Source organism: Osmia bicornis, chromosome 7 (assembly GCF_907164935.1).
Source record: "Osmia bicornis bicornis chromosome 7, iOsmBic2.1, whole genome shotgun sequence".
NCBI classification, from domain to species: Eukaryota; Metazoa; Arthropoda; class Insecta; order Hymenoptera; family Megachilidae; genus Osmia; species Osmia bicornis.
Genome location: NC_060222.1, coordinates 5,151,887 through 5,168,040, shown reverse-complemented (window position 1 = coordinate 5,168,040; position 16,154 = coordinate 5,151,887). Strand labels below are relative to the sequence as shown.

At 42.0% G+C, this 16,154-nt stretch overlaps 1 protein-coding gene across 9 annotated transcripts in view; it reads left to right on the top strand.

Moving 5' to 3' along the window:
- The window catches only part of LOC114876961 (solute carrier organic anion transporter family member 74D), a 73,971-nt gene that overhangs the window by 40,621 nt on the left and 17,196 nt on the right, over positions 1–16,154 (top strand). For 3 of the 9 annotated variants that reach the window (XM_046286607.1, XM_029188963.2, XM_029188967.2), the window contains one exon: positions 11,019–11,062. The exons of 4 other annotated variants lie outside the window; for them this stretch is intronic. The gene's annotated coding sequence lies outside the window, so the exon portion shown is untranslated. Of the gene's footprint in view, positions 1–6,184; positions 6,331–11,018; positions 11,063–16,154 lie in introns of those variants that run through there. 2 more of the 9 variants (XM_029188968.2, XM_046286608.1) reach the window with 2 other exon arrangements.

The window sequence follows — 16,154 nt, the reverse complement described above, 5'->3', positions numbered from 1 at the left end:
TTAATCGCGTGCTCGTTTATCGAGCCTGATACAGGTCGAGGAAGGCTGAGACATCGTTTCGGTTCGACGAATCGTTTCGAAGTGAGAAAATCATGAAAAATAATCATTTTCAGGGGGGAGAAAAAAAAATCTCGAGATACCGATGATCTTTTGAACGTCTCCCATACTACTCGATTCATCCGGAAAGTAATCTCCATTGAATGATGAACTTCGAATGGAAACTTTCTTATTTCACGATGATAATACCACTCGATTCTTGTTTTTCTTTCCTGCCACGATCGATCCGTCGACCTCGCGAACCGACGACTTGCTAAGGTCAAGCGCGTATTTTGCACTCGGGATTTTCTTTCCAGAGACAACAAGGTAGCTCGATCCTCGGATCTAAGTACGGTTCGAAGCGATAAGAAAGATAACAGCTTAATTGTCAAAACAGAACGGTGCGCAAAGAGATTTTAAAACTCCTCCGGTTTCTCGTTGTTTGCCAGGGAAGCATATTTCTTGATAAATCCTTCCAAGTTTGCTCACAGATAAAATTCCGTATACCCTCGAATTTCCTTACTTTTCATTCTTATCTCCGCTCGGATGAATTCTAATCGCGATAAACGAAGGGTTCATTGGTTCTGAAAAATACGTTAGCAGGTTCATCGAGGTAAAAAAAATAAAAGAAGGTGATGCACTTAGCATGGTACTCGTATCGGTACACTTTGCGATTAAGGCCATGGTCGAAAGAAACTGACGGCACGCTTCTAAACGCGGACAAGTTAAATACTTCTGATCTAGCCACTTATCGAAGTTGCGTGGAAAACCCTTCGATCGTTCTTAACCCCGTGTCTTATAACCAGCAATCACACTCGTGTCATGGGTCATGTTCCTAATACATCGTATTTATGTCAAGTTTCATATTTAAATTAGAAATTTAATATTCCTAGGGTATTTCTTAGGCAAATTGGGGTCGTTGAGAAAAGGAAATAAAAGGGTTAAAATTTTTCCGACGCTTCCAATGCGAAACATTATGAATTTTTATTAATATTCCAGACGAACAGTCCTCGACATTATTTTGACCGTTACTGAAATTCCGACCGATGGTCCGACGTTTTCCAGCGTTATTTTCGGCAATGTTGAAAGCCTCGGTTCGATATCGCGATATTTAAAGCATTAGGAAAATTCTGTCGTCGTGGTAGCAGTTTTTCGAAGAAAAGCGTGATATTTTTACGATTCAAAAGTTTTTCCCCTTCCAGCCTGTAGGTCGTTTATTTGCGTGCATCGTTGCATATTCGTCATGCCTGTGGAAACTTTGGTGCAGTGCAACGAGAAAATTGATTCTTTTTTTTTTCAATTTTTAATATGAACTCCTGTACGTCGATGGAAAGTTGTTACGAAATAAAAGAGAGAATTCGATAGAGCGTTCATGAAAAGAAAACCCACACACACGTATGAACATATGTATGTCACGAAACAGTTCCCACGTGATTTCATCCCACGCAGTTGGAAAAAAAAAATATGTTCCTCCGAGAAACACGAGCGCGTAAAAGTTCAATGAACAAAGTTGTCCTGGCAGAGCTGGAAATAGGTTTCACCCTTTCGTACGGGAAATTTTCATTTCTGCCGGAAAATCAAGTTGTTGCTATAATAAAAACCCTTAAGCTTAAAATACTAAGGGTGACAAGAAGGAACCACGGTGGAAAATGTAAATGGCGTGGGTGGAAAAGCTGTTGATCTCGAAATACACCGTCTGTGTTTAAAATAATATTCTTGTTTTTTCTTCGCCGTGGAAAATGTTGAGTGGGGGGGAAATTTGCGAAGGGTGGAAATAAGCTTTCAGCTTCGAAAAGTGCACCGTTTATTTATTTTAAAATCGATTCTTTAAATAATTCGATTCGAGGGAAATTGTCGAGAGAAATGGAAAGGTGGAAAATTCGGGAAAATTCGGGAAAATTCCAGAGGGTACGCGATGATGGGATTTTGTACGTGTCGTGGATGGACACACCTCGGCGTGTCCGACGTTTCGTCCGAGGATCGTTCCCCGAAATTTCGTGAGACGCGAGCGGATTCGTCGCTGTTCCTCGAGGAGAGACACGGGTTTACGTATGCGGAATACGTCCCGGCGTCGTCGTCGGCGGGCGAGTTGCCATACGAAGGTCTCCGCGACGTTGTTTTCGGCAGCCGTGAAGGGGGATCCTCGTGAAGCGACTTTGGAGGGAGAATGGAACGACTAAAATCACTCGCTTGCGAGCTCTCTTCCGCAGAGTGTACTCGAAAGAAAGAGAAACCAGAGTTTTCTTTTTCCTCCCTTTCTCCACGTTTTTTATCCCATTTCCCATCCCCAGCGTTTTTGCCTCCGCTTTCTTCCTAATTTTTCTCCCTACTTCGTCCACACGTCCTCTTTTTTTATCCTCGTCCTTCTCGCACGCGCGTCTTTCTTGTTCCTATTTTTTCTCTCTCGCTCCACACACGCACGCGTGTCCCTGGCACGTGTGTAGCATCTTTCTTTCCTCTCTCTTTTCCTCTGGCACTCGGTTTTTCTTGCTATTTCTTTCCTTCTTCCCGTTGACGTTTCCTTCATTCGACCGATTTATCCGCCTCGCGTTTTCCGTTTCTTTTCCATTCGGTAAGCGGACAGACGCTTAAAAATCAGCCGAGTCCGTTGTCTTTCTCTAAAAGAAGGAAATTTTCTTTTGTCCAATTAAAGTTGAGCGATGGAATTATAGAAATAGATTAGAAATTTGTGAAGATTAAATGATAATTGAAAGATATCCTTATCGTTGTCCATTTCCCTAAAGAAAAGAAATTTGAAAGAAATTTTCTTTTGTTCAAAGTTGAGCGATGAAATCATAGAAATGGAATAGAAATTTTGTGGATCTTTAGAAATAATTTCACATCCTATGATGATTGAAAGATGCCCTTATCGTAGTCCCTTTCCCTAAAGAAAAGAAATTTGAAAGAAATTTTCTTTTGTTCAAAGTTGAGCGATGAAATCATAGAAATGGAATAGGAATTTTGAGAATCTTTAGAAATAATTTCACACCCTATGACGATTGAAAGATTATCGTTGTCCCTTTCCCTAAAAGAAAGGAAATTTTCTTTTCTTCAAAATTGAGCGATGAAATCAAAGAAATGGAATAGGAATTTTGAGAATCTTTAGAAATAATTTATCCCTTTCCCTAAAAGAAAGAAAATTTTCTTTTGTTCAAAGTTGAGCGATGAAATCATAGAAATGGAATAGGAATTTTGAGAATCTTTAGAAATAATTTCACACCCTATGACGATTGAAAGATTATCGTTGTCCCTTTCCCTAAAAGAAAGGAAATTTTCTTTTGTTCAAAGAATCATAGAAATGGAATAGGAATTTTGAGAATCTTTAGAAATAATGTCACACCCTATGACGATCGAAAGACAAATTTCAATCCTGCCCTCGCGACTTCCTCTCCCATCAACCGGGACCAATAAACAGTGGATTTCTCTTTCGCTCGGATGTTAGCCGTGCCGCGTGTTGTGTCACTCTTCGTGGTCGTCCGGTTGGAGCGTGTTGGCCGGAGCGTTGCTCGCCACGAAGGGGCCAAATAACTCCGAGGGGTAAACGACTTCCACGCGTGACGGTGGCTCGATGAAGCGCCGTGCGTGCCGGTAGAGGAGACAGGTTCGGCCGGCCGGGCATCCGGCAAACTCGGCCCGATTCGGCCACGGAACGACGCGACGTTCCAGGCTCGTTCGAGGAGCCACATCGTTGCCGATACAAACCTCTGCCATCGTTGTATTTTCATATTTTTCAATTTTTACTTACCTAACTTAATCGAGTCGGATACCGTCATAGACTAAGCAAATATTTTTACTCTTCGCGTTTCGGTTAAGATAAGTAAACTCTAAATTCTATCTTAACCTTTCGAACCTTAGTAATATCCAAGAATTTAAAAACAGTACCAGAACAAGAATTTCCTCTAGAAGAAGAATACGAATTAGAGTCAGCTAAAAAAGAGTCGTTAGCAGTGGAAAATTACTTTAAGTGTCTAACTTTTTTGATCATTGACCCCTAAAAATTTGCTAATTCTCTTATCGACCTCCTCTATAAAAAAATGTTAAAAAAGAAAAAGAATCTTATCTGTTTCTTAAATGATTTATTTTATTTTAACGAAACCAAATTTTTATCAATGTTGCTGTCAATAAATTTGTGATTGAATAGCATTGGTATTCATCGACCCCTTTGATGATCCCTGGTCTATTGTAAGAATTCCGTGTATTAAGTTTAATAAAATATTTATTAAACATCGGAGTCTAAAAATGGAAATATTTCGCCTATGGTAATTATAGAGAAGAATTAACCTAAATTCCATCTGTAAAAATGAAGAATCGAAAGCCATCTCGACCCGCATACGCTAATTCAAAAGTCGAATCGAATCGAACGACGAAAATGTTTTTAGGTCGCATCTCGACAGCCACGAGGATAGTCTTTTCTAATTTATTCAAGATTACGGAAGAGAGGAGGGTACGCAACAGTTTTTCCCTATTAATCCGTTCGGTTCGATCCGATCGGCCGCGTAGGCGGTTCACGGTTGCTCGATTCTCTGGCTCGACGACGAAATACGAGATACCGGTCGTTCCTCGGATTCCAGTGTCTCATAAATGTCTGTTAGTGGCCGAACGAGAAGAGGCTTTCAATCCGACCGCCGCGCCGTTCCACTTTCTGCTTTTACCGTGCTTTTCGACGCTCGCTTTCTTCATGCCGTTTTGTAATGCTTGGCATCTACGATATTTGCTTCAAACTTCCCGGAATGTTCCAGTTATCGTTTACGCTTTTCGAATTGATCGCTTCTGTATTCAATTGCTTATTCGGTGAATCACAGTTTCCCTTGGAAAATATTTATTTTATACCGCAGCGACTGCAGCCATCATTTTGAAATTGTTATAAAATTATATAAGAAAAATCCTTGGATCTACGTTAACGTTCCGACGAGGTAGACTCGTTGGAACATCGACGTGGCAGCTGAATGAAAACGGCGTGTTCGAATGGAAGTCGAGGTGGATCCCGTGCGTGGGTGGTGTGTCGTTTATTCCACAGACGGAAGTGGGTCATAGCAGGCAGCGTACACTGGCGAATGAATAGGGGATGGAAAAATATGCATCCGTGTGCAGGTTGTGCAGCCAGGTAAACCAGGTGCATCCCCTCGCGTATCCCTCTTTCTTTTTTCTTAGTCGTGCATTATTTCGGAGCACGTTCAACGACGTTTCTGCTCTCGGCCTCTCGCGACCCAGCTTCTCCTCTCCGTTCGTCTCGCTATCAGCTTCTCTTTTTAAAATTAACGCGTCCACTCGTCTCCGATTTAGTGTCATTAAATGGCTGTGTTTCCGAATGGCCCCCCCAAAATTGAGAACTCAGTTTCGGTATATAACCTGAATTAACTACAAGAAACCGATTAAAGTTGGTTTCAGAGCTGGACGTCTTACCGTTTTCGAGATATCGTGGTAAGGCTAGGTTAGGTTCCGTGTATGCGCAGTATCGAATAGCGCATGCGCAGTATTGAATAGCGCATGCGCAGTATCGAATGGCGCATGCGCAGTATGGAATAGCGCATACGTAGTCCCAAAATTGTACAATTACCACGATATCTCAAAAACGGTAAGATATCCAGCTCTGAAACCAACTTTAATCGGTTTCTTGAAGTCAATATAGGTTATATACCGAATCTGAGTTCTCAATTAGGGGTGGGCTATTCGGAAACTTATCCTCATTAAATAATCAAGAATAGAACGCGAACGCCTGTCAATAATATCCAGAATAGAAACGATTATTTTTAATCCTCCCTGCGATTCGTTCGCTTAAATTCCTCGCCAATGTTCCGATAATTAACCGGGATCATCCCTTTGTCTTGGAGATTGACCAGGCACGCGTTCACTGACACGACGCACGTGTAATCCTCGCGGATCTGGCGAGTTTTTGACGTCATTTCGCAAACATTTGCGCAGTTTGAACAGCCTGTTATTTCGTATACGCGATTCTCCTTTTCCCCCCTTAGCCACGTCCCACCTCACCGCGTCAAGTCGCAACACTCGTTCGGAAGAGCAACTTTCGAGCAGAGGTGATTCGCCTTTTTCGGGGCCTGGCGGCGGCGGCCGCGGGTGCGCGCCTCTTCTTCAACAACGGCCCCTCTAATCGCGAATTCGAGACGGCTCGCACTTTCACTCGCCTTTTGCCTCTTTTTTTCCCTTTATTTAACCATCGACGACAAACGTTCGATTCGGGAATGCGCGACGCGGAATATCGAGTGCTTTACGCGATTCTCCGTTGTGTCTGTGCAAATACCTGGCCGTTTGTCTCTGCGTTGGTTCTGGAAAGAGGTATGGATAATCGACGATTTTTTGGTGCTTGAATTTTTCAATTCTTTCCCAAGGGTGGTTGAAAATTGAATAATCTCAGAATCTTAGAACTGATCGGTTGGGACGCGAAAATTTAGGAAAATTTCATAAACCAGGGCGCCAGACCCACCCTGAGATATACGACGGTCGAGTTTAACGACACGCTACGCGCGAAGGACGAAGAAAAGAGGAACACGAACGTTTCCCGGACGTCATTGATCGTCTAGAGGGAAATCCAGGCGAAGTTAGCCGCCTCGTCGAGGCGAGCTGCACATGCGTGCCGCGTTTCAAGATGTTTGCACGTGCGTCAAGAGCGACGACGTCGACGGTGTCACGTTGACCCAGTTGAGACGACGGGGGCTGCAAGCTCTCTCTGGTGCAACGATTCCTTCTCTGCCGATGCACGTGCGCCAGCCATCGTAACAGCCGAACACGGTCAATCTCGACCCGTCTAAAAATACTCTAGCCCCGTTGCTCCTGTTTTCTCATTGAACCATTTTTCTTTCGACGACAGCTCGATCGATCATATGATTCCATTCACGCTTTTCTACGAATCGGCGATTAAATTTTCTTTCATTTATACGGGGTGTCCCAGTTTCAGTAGTCCAAAAGCAAGTGGGTGACAAAAAAAGGTCCTATAATTTGATGGTTCAAAAGTTATTCCAATTTTAGTGATCAGTGATCGAACAAAATCGATCGCTATGACTAAACTACTCGATTGGTTTCAAATTCAGCTTTCTATTTCCTAGAAAAGTTTATGAAATATCTCTTTATTTTGAATAATTACCGATTTTGGTATTTGGTTTCTGTTAGAAAAATTATCTCGATTCGTGGACTGAATCGCTGAAATTGAAATAATTTTTGAACCATCAAAAATAGGACCTTTTTTGTCGGAAATGATGTCCTCTATCACCCAGTTGCTTTTGGACCACTGAAACTGGGACACCCTGTATTTACGCTATGTGGATCGAATAGATAGAAACGTTGAGAGAAACTTTCAGCCAGGGTATCGGTGTATTGGTTCGCGAACCGTGACCGATCTTCTCGTGCTGGCAATAAGTTTGCGTTAAAGTCGCAAGCACGGTCATGCACGACCGATTTCGCGGAGCGTTTGCGACGACGATGCACCGCGTCGCGTCGCGTCGCGTCGTCCGCGTGTCGCTGAATCGCGCGAACGGGTGGATAACCGTTTCAAGGTGAATTTATAGAAGACTTGGCCGGATTATTTGCGGATCCGTTCGCGAGGGAACACGCCAGCTATCCGCGAGTTTGTTTAGCTTGACAAGCGAAGCTTTCGCGTTTCGCGCCGCGATTCATTGTACCAGCTCGCGGGGTAAATCTTGACGATTCGAAGCGTTAAAAATTTGGATTAATGGTTAAAGCTGTTATTTACCGAATACGGCGGACAGAAATCGCAGAGGCGAAAGAAGAAAGCGGTCGGCGACGAATTTCAGGAGGGGCAGGAATTATTCGTTAATGCAAATTGATTGCTCGCGTTCGCGACGCTGCGCTGCTTTCCCTCTCGATTTCTCTTTTTTACTTTTAAAGCGTAAAGCGACAATGTTTAAATACGTTATTGGTGAAAGGATCCGTTCGGTATGCGGCGTCGTTAAGATAATCGAACGAATATACCCTGCACGTTTCTTCTTACTCGCGATGATAACAGTTCGCTTTCGTGCGCCATTTCTGTAACGTTTCTCGTGGGCCGATCTTCACGGCCATCGAAATATATTTTTTTTCTCCTCCAAGTAGCTCGATGTTTCCGTATTCTGGCTCGAAGTAAGAAAATCGTATTCAAGCAGGACTCTCGAAGGAGTCTTCGATTGATCCTACCACTGTTTTCTCTTTCTCCCTTTCACGTTCACTGATAATGCTTTGTGCATCGAAACTCTTTTATGGACTTCGTTCGCACGATCATAAACGTGATTCCACAGTCGTAAATGTTAGTCATGCGTCTTAATGATCACCGATAATCTAACAATTACCGGTTTCTCGTATGACTATCATTACCTTTTTTCCTGGGATCTTGTATCCGTTCTGGGTTCGTCGAGCTTCGAACAATTCAAGATTAAGTACCGAATATTAAATTGGCAAATTTTCTTCAGAATTTAGCTTCTAAACGCGACAGGAAACTGTCGGGGTGGAATTCGTCCGTGCGTCGCCGACTCTCCGGCAACGCTTAAATATTCGAATAATTCACGAAACGAGACGCTTATTTCCTCCCCTATTAACACGGCCCATTTCCCCGATTTCCAAGCATTTTCTCCGGACGGAAAGACAGTAGTCGTTTCGTTCTCCCACGGATGAAGCCATTTGCCAGGGAAGAGTGTCAGGCGCCGCAAGTGGATTCAATCGAGGAATATTGTTCGGCTCGGTGAGAATCGACTACGTCGATGCAGCCTTTATTGCGCTCCCTCTGTCCTCCTTTCGCGGGGATTTCGTCTCGCTGGGCCGCCGATATCCGAGGGGAAAATCCGCGTCTACCGGAAAATTCATATCAAACTCCGCTCGGTTCGCCCGTATCTAGGCCAATGCACTCGAAATCTCTCGGTACGTGCGGCCGATGGTGCACCGAAAACCCGCTGCATTATATCCGCTGGAGCGGAGGGGTGGAGAACCGAAAGGTAGACGGCGGAGAAAAAAAGGAGCAAACAAGGGTGACGGAGGGATTGCAGAAGAATTCGCCAAGATAGCGTACCAATTTTTACTTTTATCCCTTTTATAAAATTTATCGGATAGATTGAAAAAGGTGGAAGAAAGTGTCGGCGAAAGAGGAAGGAAGAGGGAGAAGAGTAACCGGCCGCCCACGCTGGCAGAGTGTGCTTTGCTCGGTGCTTTTACTCGGGCGAAGCGCGATGTCGGCGAACCGTGTGTCCCAAAGTAGGTCAGGTCTCAATGGCGGTGGTGCAGAGCTGGTTACTTGTCTCGGTGTGTGCATGCGCGCACGACCGGGGCCGATGCACATGCACCAAGCATGCATCGGTGCAACGTGGCTGCTGCGCTCTTCTATCTTTGAACTATGCGCGGCGAACGTCGCGTCGCGACCCAGCGAAAGCCCCTTTTTTTTCCCATCCTCTCCTTCGAGCTTCTTTCGCTGACGTTCTTCCTTCCCCTTTTTATCCGCCCCTGCTCGACCCCGTGGCCCCTTCCACCGTTGCCCGTGATTTTCACTCGATCACCATCCAACGAATCCCCTGCTGCACCGCGTAAACGAACCTTTCGGAAGCTGGTCTGCTCCAATTCCTCTTTTCTCGCGAACCTCCCCGAATAATGTGTCTTTCATCCGGCTATTCTGCACCGCCTGAGACTCGACGGCGAGCTTCTTGAACCCGGTAGAAAGAAAAGAAAGAGGGAACGCGATACCGACTCTCCTCTAGGCTTTAGGGATAATAGATGAAAATCAGTGGTATTTCATAGAACGCGTTCCGCCTAGCTATCGAATCTAGGAAATTACCTGGTATATCAGAAAGGGAAAAGATTCCTGCATAGATACCTGCGGTGGCTATCTAAATCAATTGAAATTGACCGCGAGCCAAGAGAACTTAAGAAGCATAGGAAAACTAGTGGCGAATTGCTACCCGGAAATTGCTCTCTTTTAAACGACTTCCTTGAATGAAACGACGAGGAGGAGGAAGAGGCTGGCCTGGAGGGTGTCGATGAGAAGCAGCAGAAGCATCGGTAGCAACAGCGGCTAGACCAGGTCATACCAATTTGTTTCATCAAGCAAACTGTGTGTAATGCGTATGATGCAAGCCGTGTATGAAGCTGGGAGCGTAACGTGCAACGTAGTTCGTGCCTCTTGTGGTTTCTCGCACCTACGTGCCCGATATCTCGATTATCGAGCGGCCCGAGTCCACCATGGGAATATGGGACATTCCGCAGCTGCGTACCTGATGCTCTCCGTTGCTTCGAGACACTCGGGTCATTTTCTATCCTAATTAATTCCATTGTTTTTCAACTCTTTAATTTCGATCAGAGTTGGCAAGTTTCGATACGCCATGCGAGAAACTATTAAGGTAGCGACAAAATTGTCCGAACAGAAGGACGGGCAGAGCTATTTTTCAATTAATAATCTAGGTGGTAGTCGTTCCGATACTGGAATTAGGCAGAAGCCTTTAGCTAACGTCGCTCAATTGACGAGAGTTTTAGAGTTCCAAATCCGACTGGTAGCAATTCACGTGATTGCTTCAATAGAGACCGATGCGTAGAGTTAAATGGAATATAGTAACATCTTTGATTGATAGTTCAGGCTTCTTCTTTTCGCTCGTTTCAGGTCATTTATACAGTGCTAAATTAGAATCATCAATGGACACCTTATTCTGAATAGAATGATTATTTTTCAAATTGACCTCCTCGTTTTGAATTCTAATCTCGTACCGTTTATTTTCTCATGATAATTTACAATTTCGTGTAATTCGGTAAAATCGTTGGCAATTTGTATCCCTCGGTGCATTGTGCACACACGAACGCGTCACGTGCTGCCGATCCGATGCAGTTTTGCGCCTACGTCACCGGTGCTTACCATCGATTTAGAGAGTAGGTCGCAGATGCGCACCTGCTGCGTCTGCAACTTCCCGACTAGCTGCATCCGAGACCTACTTTTTATCTTTGACCTGTAAACAAGAAGTTTCCTACACCGTCTAATATCTTCTTCTCTCTTTCTGTTACAGGTAAGTCCAGATCCTCTTGGCACTCTTCATCTTAGCGAATTTTGGTAAGAAATCGAACAGAGATTTAAATATTAGAATTAAGGAATTAATATTAGAGATTAAAATATTAGAAATATTTAAATTAAAATTAGAAATATTAGAAAACACCACTTTGACCGCTTTAAAATTTCGAAATTTTTTTTTCGTTTAAAGTATTAATGCTATTAATTTATGGGCCTGGAATCGCAGATTAAAGATAACTTTTATTTCAATCGTTTCTATTCACAGATACTTGAAAAGCGTTTTACTCGAAACAGCATTTTCAAAATCGATGGGCAATTTTCAATCAATCTACTTGAATCTTTTTGTAATTTAATTGTCACATATTTTTTTAGTGAAACACAGGATTTTTTCAAAATATTGATATTTCGATTTTCTGTATAACTTTAAATAACGAAATTTACGTTTTAATTTAAATCGATGCCATTTTATTAAAAGTGCATATTTTTGAAAACTAGTCACATCTAGATTGAGTTATTGTACCCACCATTTGATCCTCTTTTTTCGAAACGAAAAAGCAAAAAAAATGCCTAATAAATTAGTATAATTGGATTTTCATAAACATTGCATTTCTTAAAAAAAAATTCCCGAAAGTGCCTGAAATTTTGAAGTTGTCAAAGAGGTGGTTACCCCTTAAGCTCGAAGAATCATCGTTCCGATGAAAAAATGATCGAAATGATTTTCTAAGGACATTCAAGGCGATCATCCGCGAATGTAGCTGTGGTCGTCTATCAATTACTTTTACTTTTAAACCGGCTAGAAAGACGCCGTGACACAGATCGTAGCGGAGATCTGTTGGAAGGAAACGGTGTGCCGCGTGTACACAGATCTCTCACACCTACGCCGACGTCAGCCTCGACATCTGGGACAGGCTTGCAGCTGCGAACCTGTCGCGTTGCAACTGCAACTACCCGAGACCGAGGTCATCCAGCCAGTTTTGCCTGTCTTTTTCTCTTTCTCCGTTCAGCGCATAGCTCTCTTGTGTCCATGGCTTTTTCACTTTCTTTCACTCTCCCCGTCTGAGTTTCTCGCCTGTACACGATACTGAATTTCGCTCCTCGTTCGTGTCCTCGTGCCACTCTTTATAGCCTCTTCTGCTTTTCTTTTAACCCGAACCAGATGAGCCGCGTCGAAGCCTTGAACATTGTGTAGCAGGTGAAAAAGGGGGAAGGAACTTGTCCTGTGTTGACGCGAATGCACGTGGATTTATTTTTATTCGATTGAGCGATGATTTGTTTGAAAATAGATTAATTTTTTTGTAGGTGACTAACCGACTTAACCAGTAAGAGGGAAAGGTTTCGTTAAATCAGATTTATAAATTAACATAGGAGGAGAGGTAAATCGTGATTCGAACAGGCAATATTCAATGCTTAATAATATATTTATCGATGGGATCTTCACTTTTAACTCGTCGAATGGCACAGCAGAAATAGCTACGCTTAACGCACACGGCATATTATAGTACGGATTATGAAAGATACGGGGGATATAAATCCTTAATCCTATCCTTATTACAGGAAAATAAATAAGGAATTCCTTCTTCTTTATTTCTTAATTATCCGATGAAATTGAAACAGAATGAATTAACTCGGTTTTATTCGATCCTCGATAACCAATATGCGCGTTCATTTTCAGAGGATAATTGAATCGAATTTTCTTTGAATTTAAGAAAATAATTAAAATTTTCCTCATTGAAATTCGCAACTGTTGCAATGCGACGATACTCGTTGCGTCCGCCGTCTGATTTATCATTGACGATTCTACTTGACGCGGTCAGACTCGTCGTGTTCCGCTTAAAAAATTCCAATTCCCATTATTTTTTCTTCGAAAAATATAAAAATACGAAATTATTAAAAGCTTTACCGAACTGAAATCCTGAATTCCAATCTTCGCAGTTTCACTCGACTACCCTTTAAAAAATCCGCCGAGAATTGCTCGTTATCTTCGATCAAACTTCGATTAAGCAAAACACGATGGATAAATCTATCGGTTTCGAAGCGTGCAACGTAGCTGGGAAGTTTCAAGGCCTCTAATCCAGCGTGAACGTGATCCAATGAAGTTCGGAACACAAAGGAAGGAAGTTCGGTGTGCAAGAAGGCGAACGGAGAAACGAGTATCCTTAACCGAGGCACATCTATTTTCCAGGAATTCCGGGAATATTTCCTGGACGCTGGTAACGAGGCCTCTTATGCGCGCGGAGAAGAATTCGCGAAGGAATGAGATTTCCGCGAATTCATTAAGGGTACACCTCGTGCAACGCTGAAAGCTTGAAATAAATGCGTGCGTAAAACTTTTGCCAACCGAGCCTGCATATGCTATAAAAATTTAAATAAATAAAAAAAGAAAGTTTTATTCTATTACAATTATAAATTAATCATTCCAATGAGATTAAACCGTGTTTTGATTCAAATTTCTTAGAAAAAATTAATAAAATAACACGGTGGAAATTCGAGGTAAATAGATCTACGTTGAAACATTTGAAAAGTGTAATTGAACGGTCTGCTGGGGAGATAAATCCGCGAGAATAATTCAGACCAGCCGAACGAGTCTATCAGTCTAGTTGACCTACTTATTATCGCGAGATGTCACGCGAAAACATGATTAGCCGCATTGTTCGCGAGCCAATCACCGGCTCCGTTCCCGTCTCTAGATCTCGGCACACCTGTGCACCTGTGTGTTCACCTGACTCGCGTAATCGTGTGCCACGTGTGTAGCAAGAAGGCTTAATGGAAGCACCAGGTATACGTACATCGGTGGGAATAGGGGAGAAAAATGGTAAGACGGTGCAACGGAGATAATCAAAGGTACGAACGTTTATAAATCAAACGGCGAACCAGCGAGATGGGATTAGATCGAATTCAGCCAGGCGGTTTAACTAAACCGTGAAACCTCTGGGTCGATTTGTATCGCTTGGCACCGGCGCTACACGTGCAACAAACCATGCCACACGTGGCCGGCCACGCGAGCTGCACGTTCGAGAAAGGTGTGTAAAAGGGAGGTATGTTGATGCTTTCGATCGAACGGGGGATTCTGAAGAAATTGCAGACCTCTCGACTTTACTCAGTAAAATTCTAACCGCGATTTTCAGGAATTTGGGAAACTACCCCCCAGGGGGTGTCTTAGCTTCTTTAGGTACAGTGGTACCTTGGTATACGACCTTAATCCGTTCCTGATGGTTGGTACCAAATCAACCTTTCCCATAAGAATTAATTAAAAAATGATTAATCCTTGTCTTTAATTGTAAAATAATTTAAACACTGTTTATGTTATGAACAGTATTTAAGCGATTTCCTAGATGTTTATTTAGCATAATTTGTAAAATATAAATGTAACCTAATGATAGATTCTAAATTAACGAACCAAATGGAATAAATTTGATTGCCTCCTGTTTTGCGGTTATAGTTTGCATCAACTCCGAATATAATTGATTATTAATTTAATTTTTCCTTTAATACGTCCAAACAGGACGTATACCGAGGTACCACTGTACTTGGAAAATATTTCTATTATGAATATTGTCATTTGTTCAATGTTAAAGATCAGGAATATTGATTGAATAGTTTCTCCTTGATAAATCCTTATCTGGCGATGTGATTAAATACAACCCCAGGCGACACTCCCCATTATTCTTGAACTATTACACAGCATTACACGTTTTCTCTTGTTGCTTGTATTAATTTGCAAAGTCAGATTTATGATTCCTGACGTTTATGCGTCGCTTCGAAGTCGCGTTAAGATTTTATTTACGAGGGTGACTTTGCTACCCTCTCACAATTTTCCAAATTTTCTCGCCATGAGAATATTACGATACAGCAGTGGTTAGAGGGTTATTTAGTAAAAAAGAAGAACTTTCGATAGCGTTGACTATGATTGTCAGTAATTTGCGGCTAAGGGCCACCATGGTCGTGAATACAATCTATTATTACATCGGGCTGTGTCCACCATGATGCGCTGCGGCTTTGCGTTCCTATCTATGGCTACCATAATACGTTTGCTCTCATGCCACCATGCCATTTCTACCGGATATTGTAATGTTTCTGGCGGTCGTTTAGTTTTCAACTCGAAGACCTTGGAACATTCTCTAGAGAAGTTAGAATTGTCAAGGTCCCATTCGACTTTGCTTTACGTTTGAATAATTCTAATCATGATTTCAAGTAGTATAATATTTACGTAGAAGAATACGTTCAATTATGTAGCAGGCTGATATAGTATTCGTACGTTAATTAAAATAAATATTAATAAAATTCAGATCGAAACGAGGATCTTGGAAATCGACAAACTATCAAAACTGATATTACCATGTTGTGTTTTATCGACGAGTAAAACGTTGCAAAAGTACTCGGTACCTTCAAGGATAACCAAGATCTTCGAGGTTTCAAAAGTTGTTAAACGTTCACGATGTCGAATAACGATGCAAGATATACGCTCGTGGTTGTATTTCGTCGAATCATCCTTCGGAAAAGAATATGTTACTGCCGGGGTCGTGGTGATTCCTTTGCCCAGTGTGACATGGTAGGCGTGGTTTTATAGAGGTAGTCTGTAAAGATTGCATTATGCCTCGTTGCTGCGATTAAGTGCTTAATTGAGTCTGATGTCATTTCAGGAATGATGTTGTTTATTGTGGCTTGTAATTGGGGTTGATTTCACTGGGGCTGGATTTTTATGAGGTAATTAAGATAGCTCGAGGAACTTCCTTTTGGTATTTTATTTATCATTTTCAAATTAAATTTTGTTCTTCTAATTGCACATTTATTTAGATTTTCTATTACTATTAGGACTTTCAATTTCCTGAGGGGTTTCTAAAAAAAATGTTAATTGCAGCGAACGAATTGCTTTAATATTTTATTTATCATTTTCAAATGAAATTTTGTTCTTCCAATTGCACATTTATTTAGATTTTCTATTATTATTAGGACTTTCAATTTCCTAAGGGGTTTTTAGAAAAAATGTTGATTCCAGCGGATGAATTATTTTAATATTTTCAAATGAAATTTTGTTCTTTCAATTGCACATTTATTATTAGGACTTTCAATTTTCTGAGGGACTTCTAGAAAAAATGTTGATTCCAGAGGATGAATTGTCTTAATATTTTCAAAT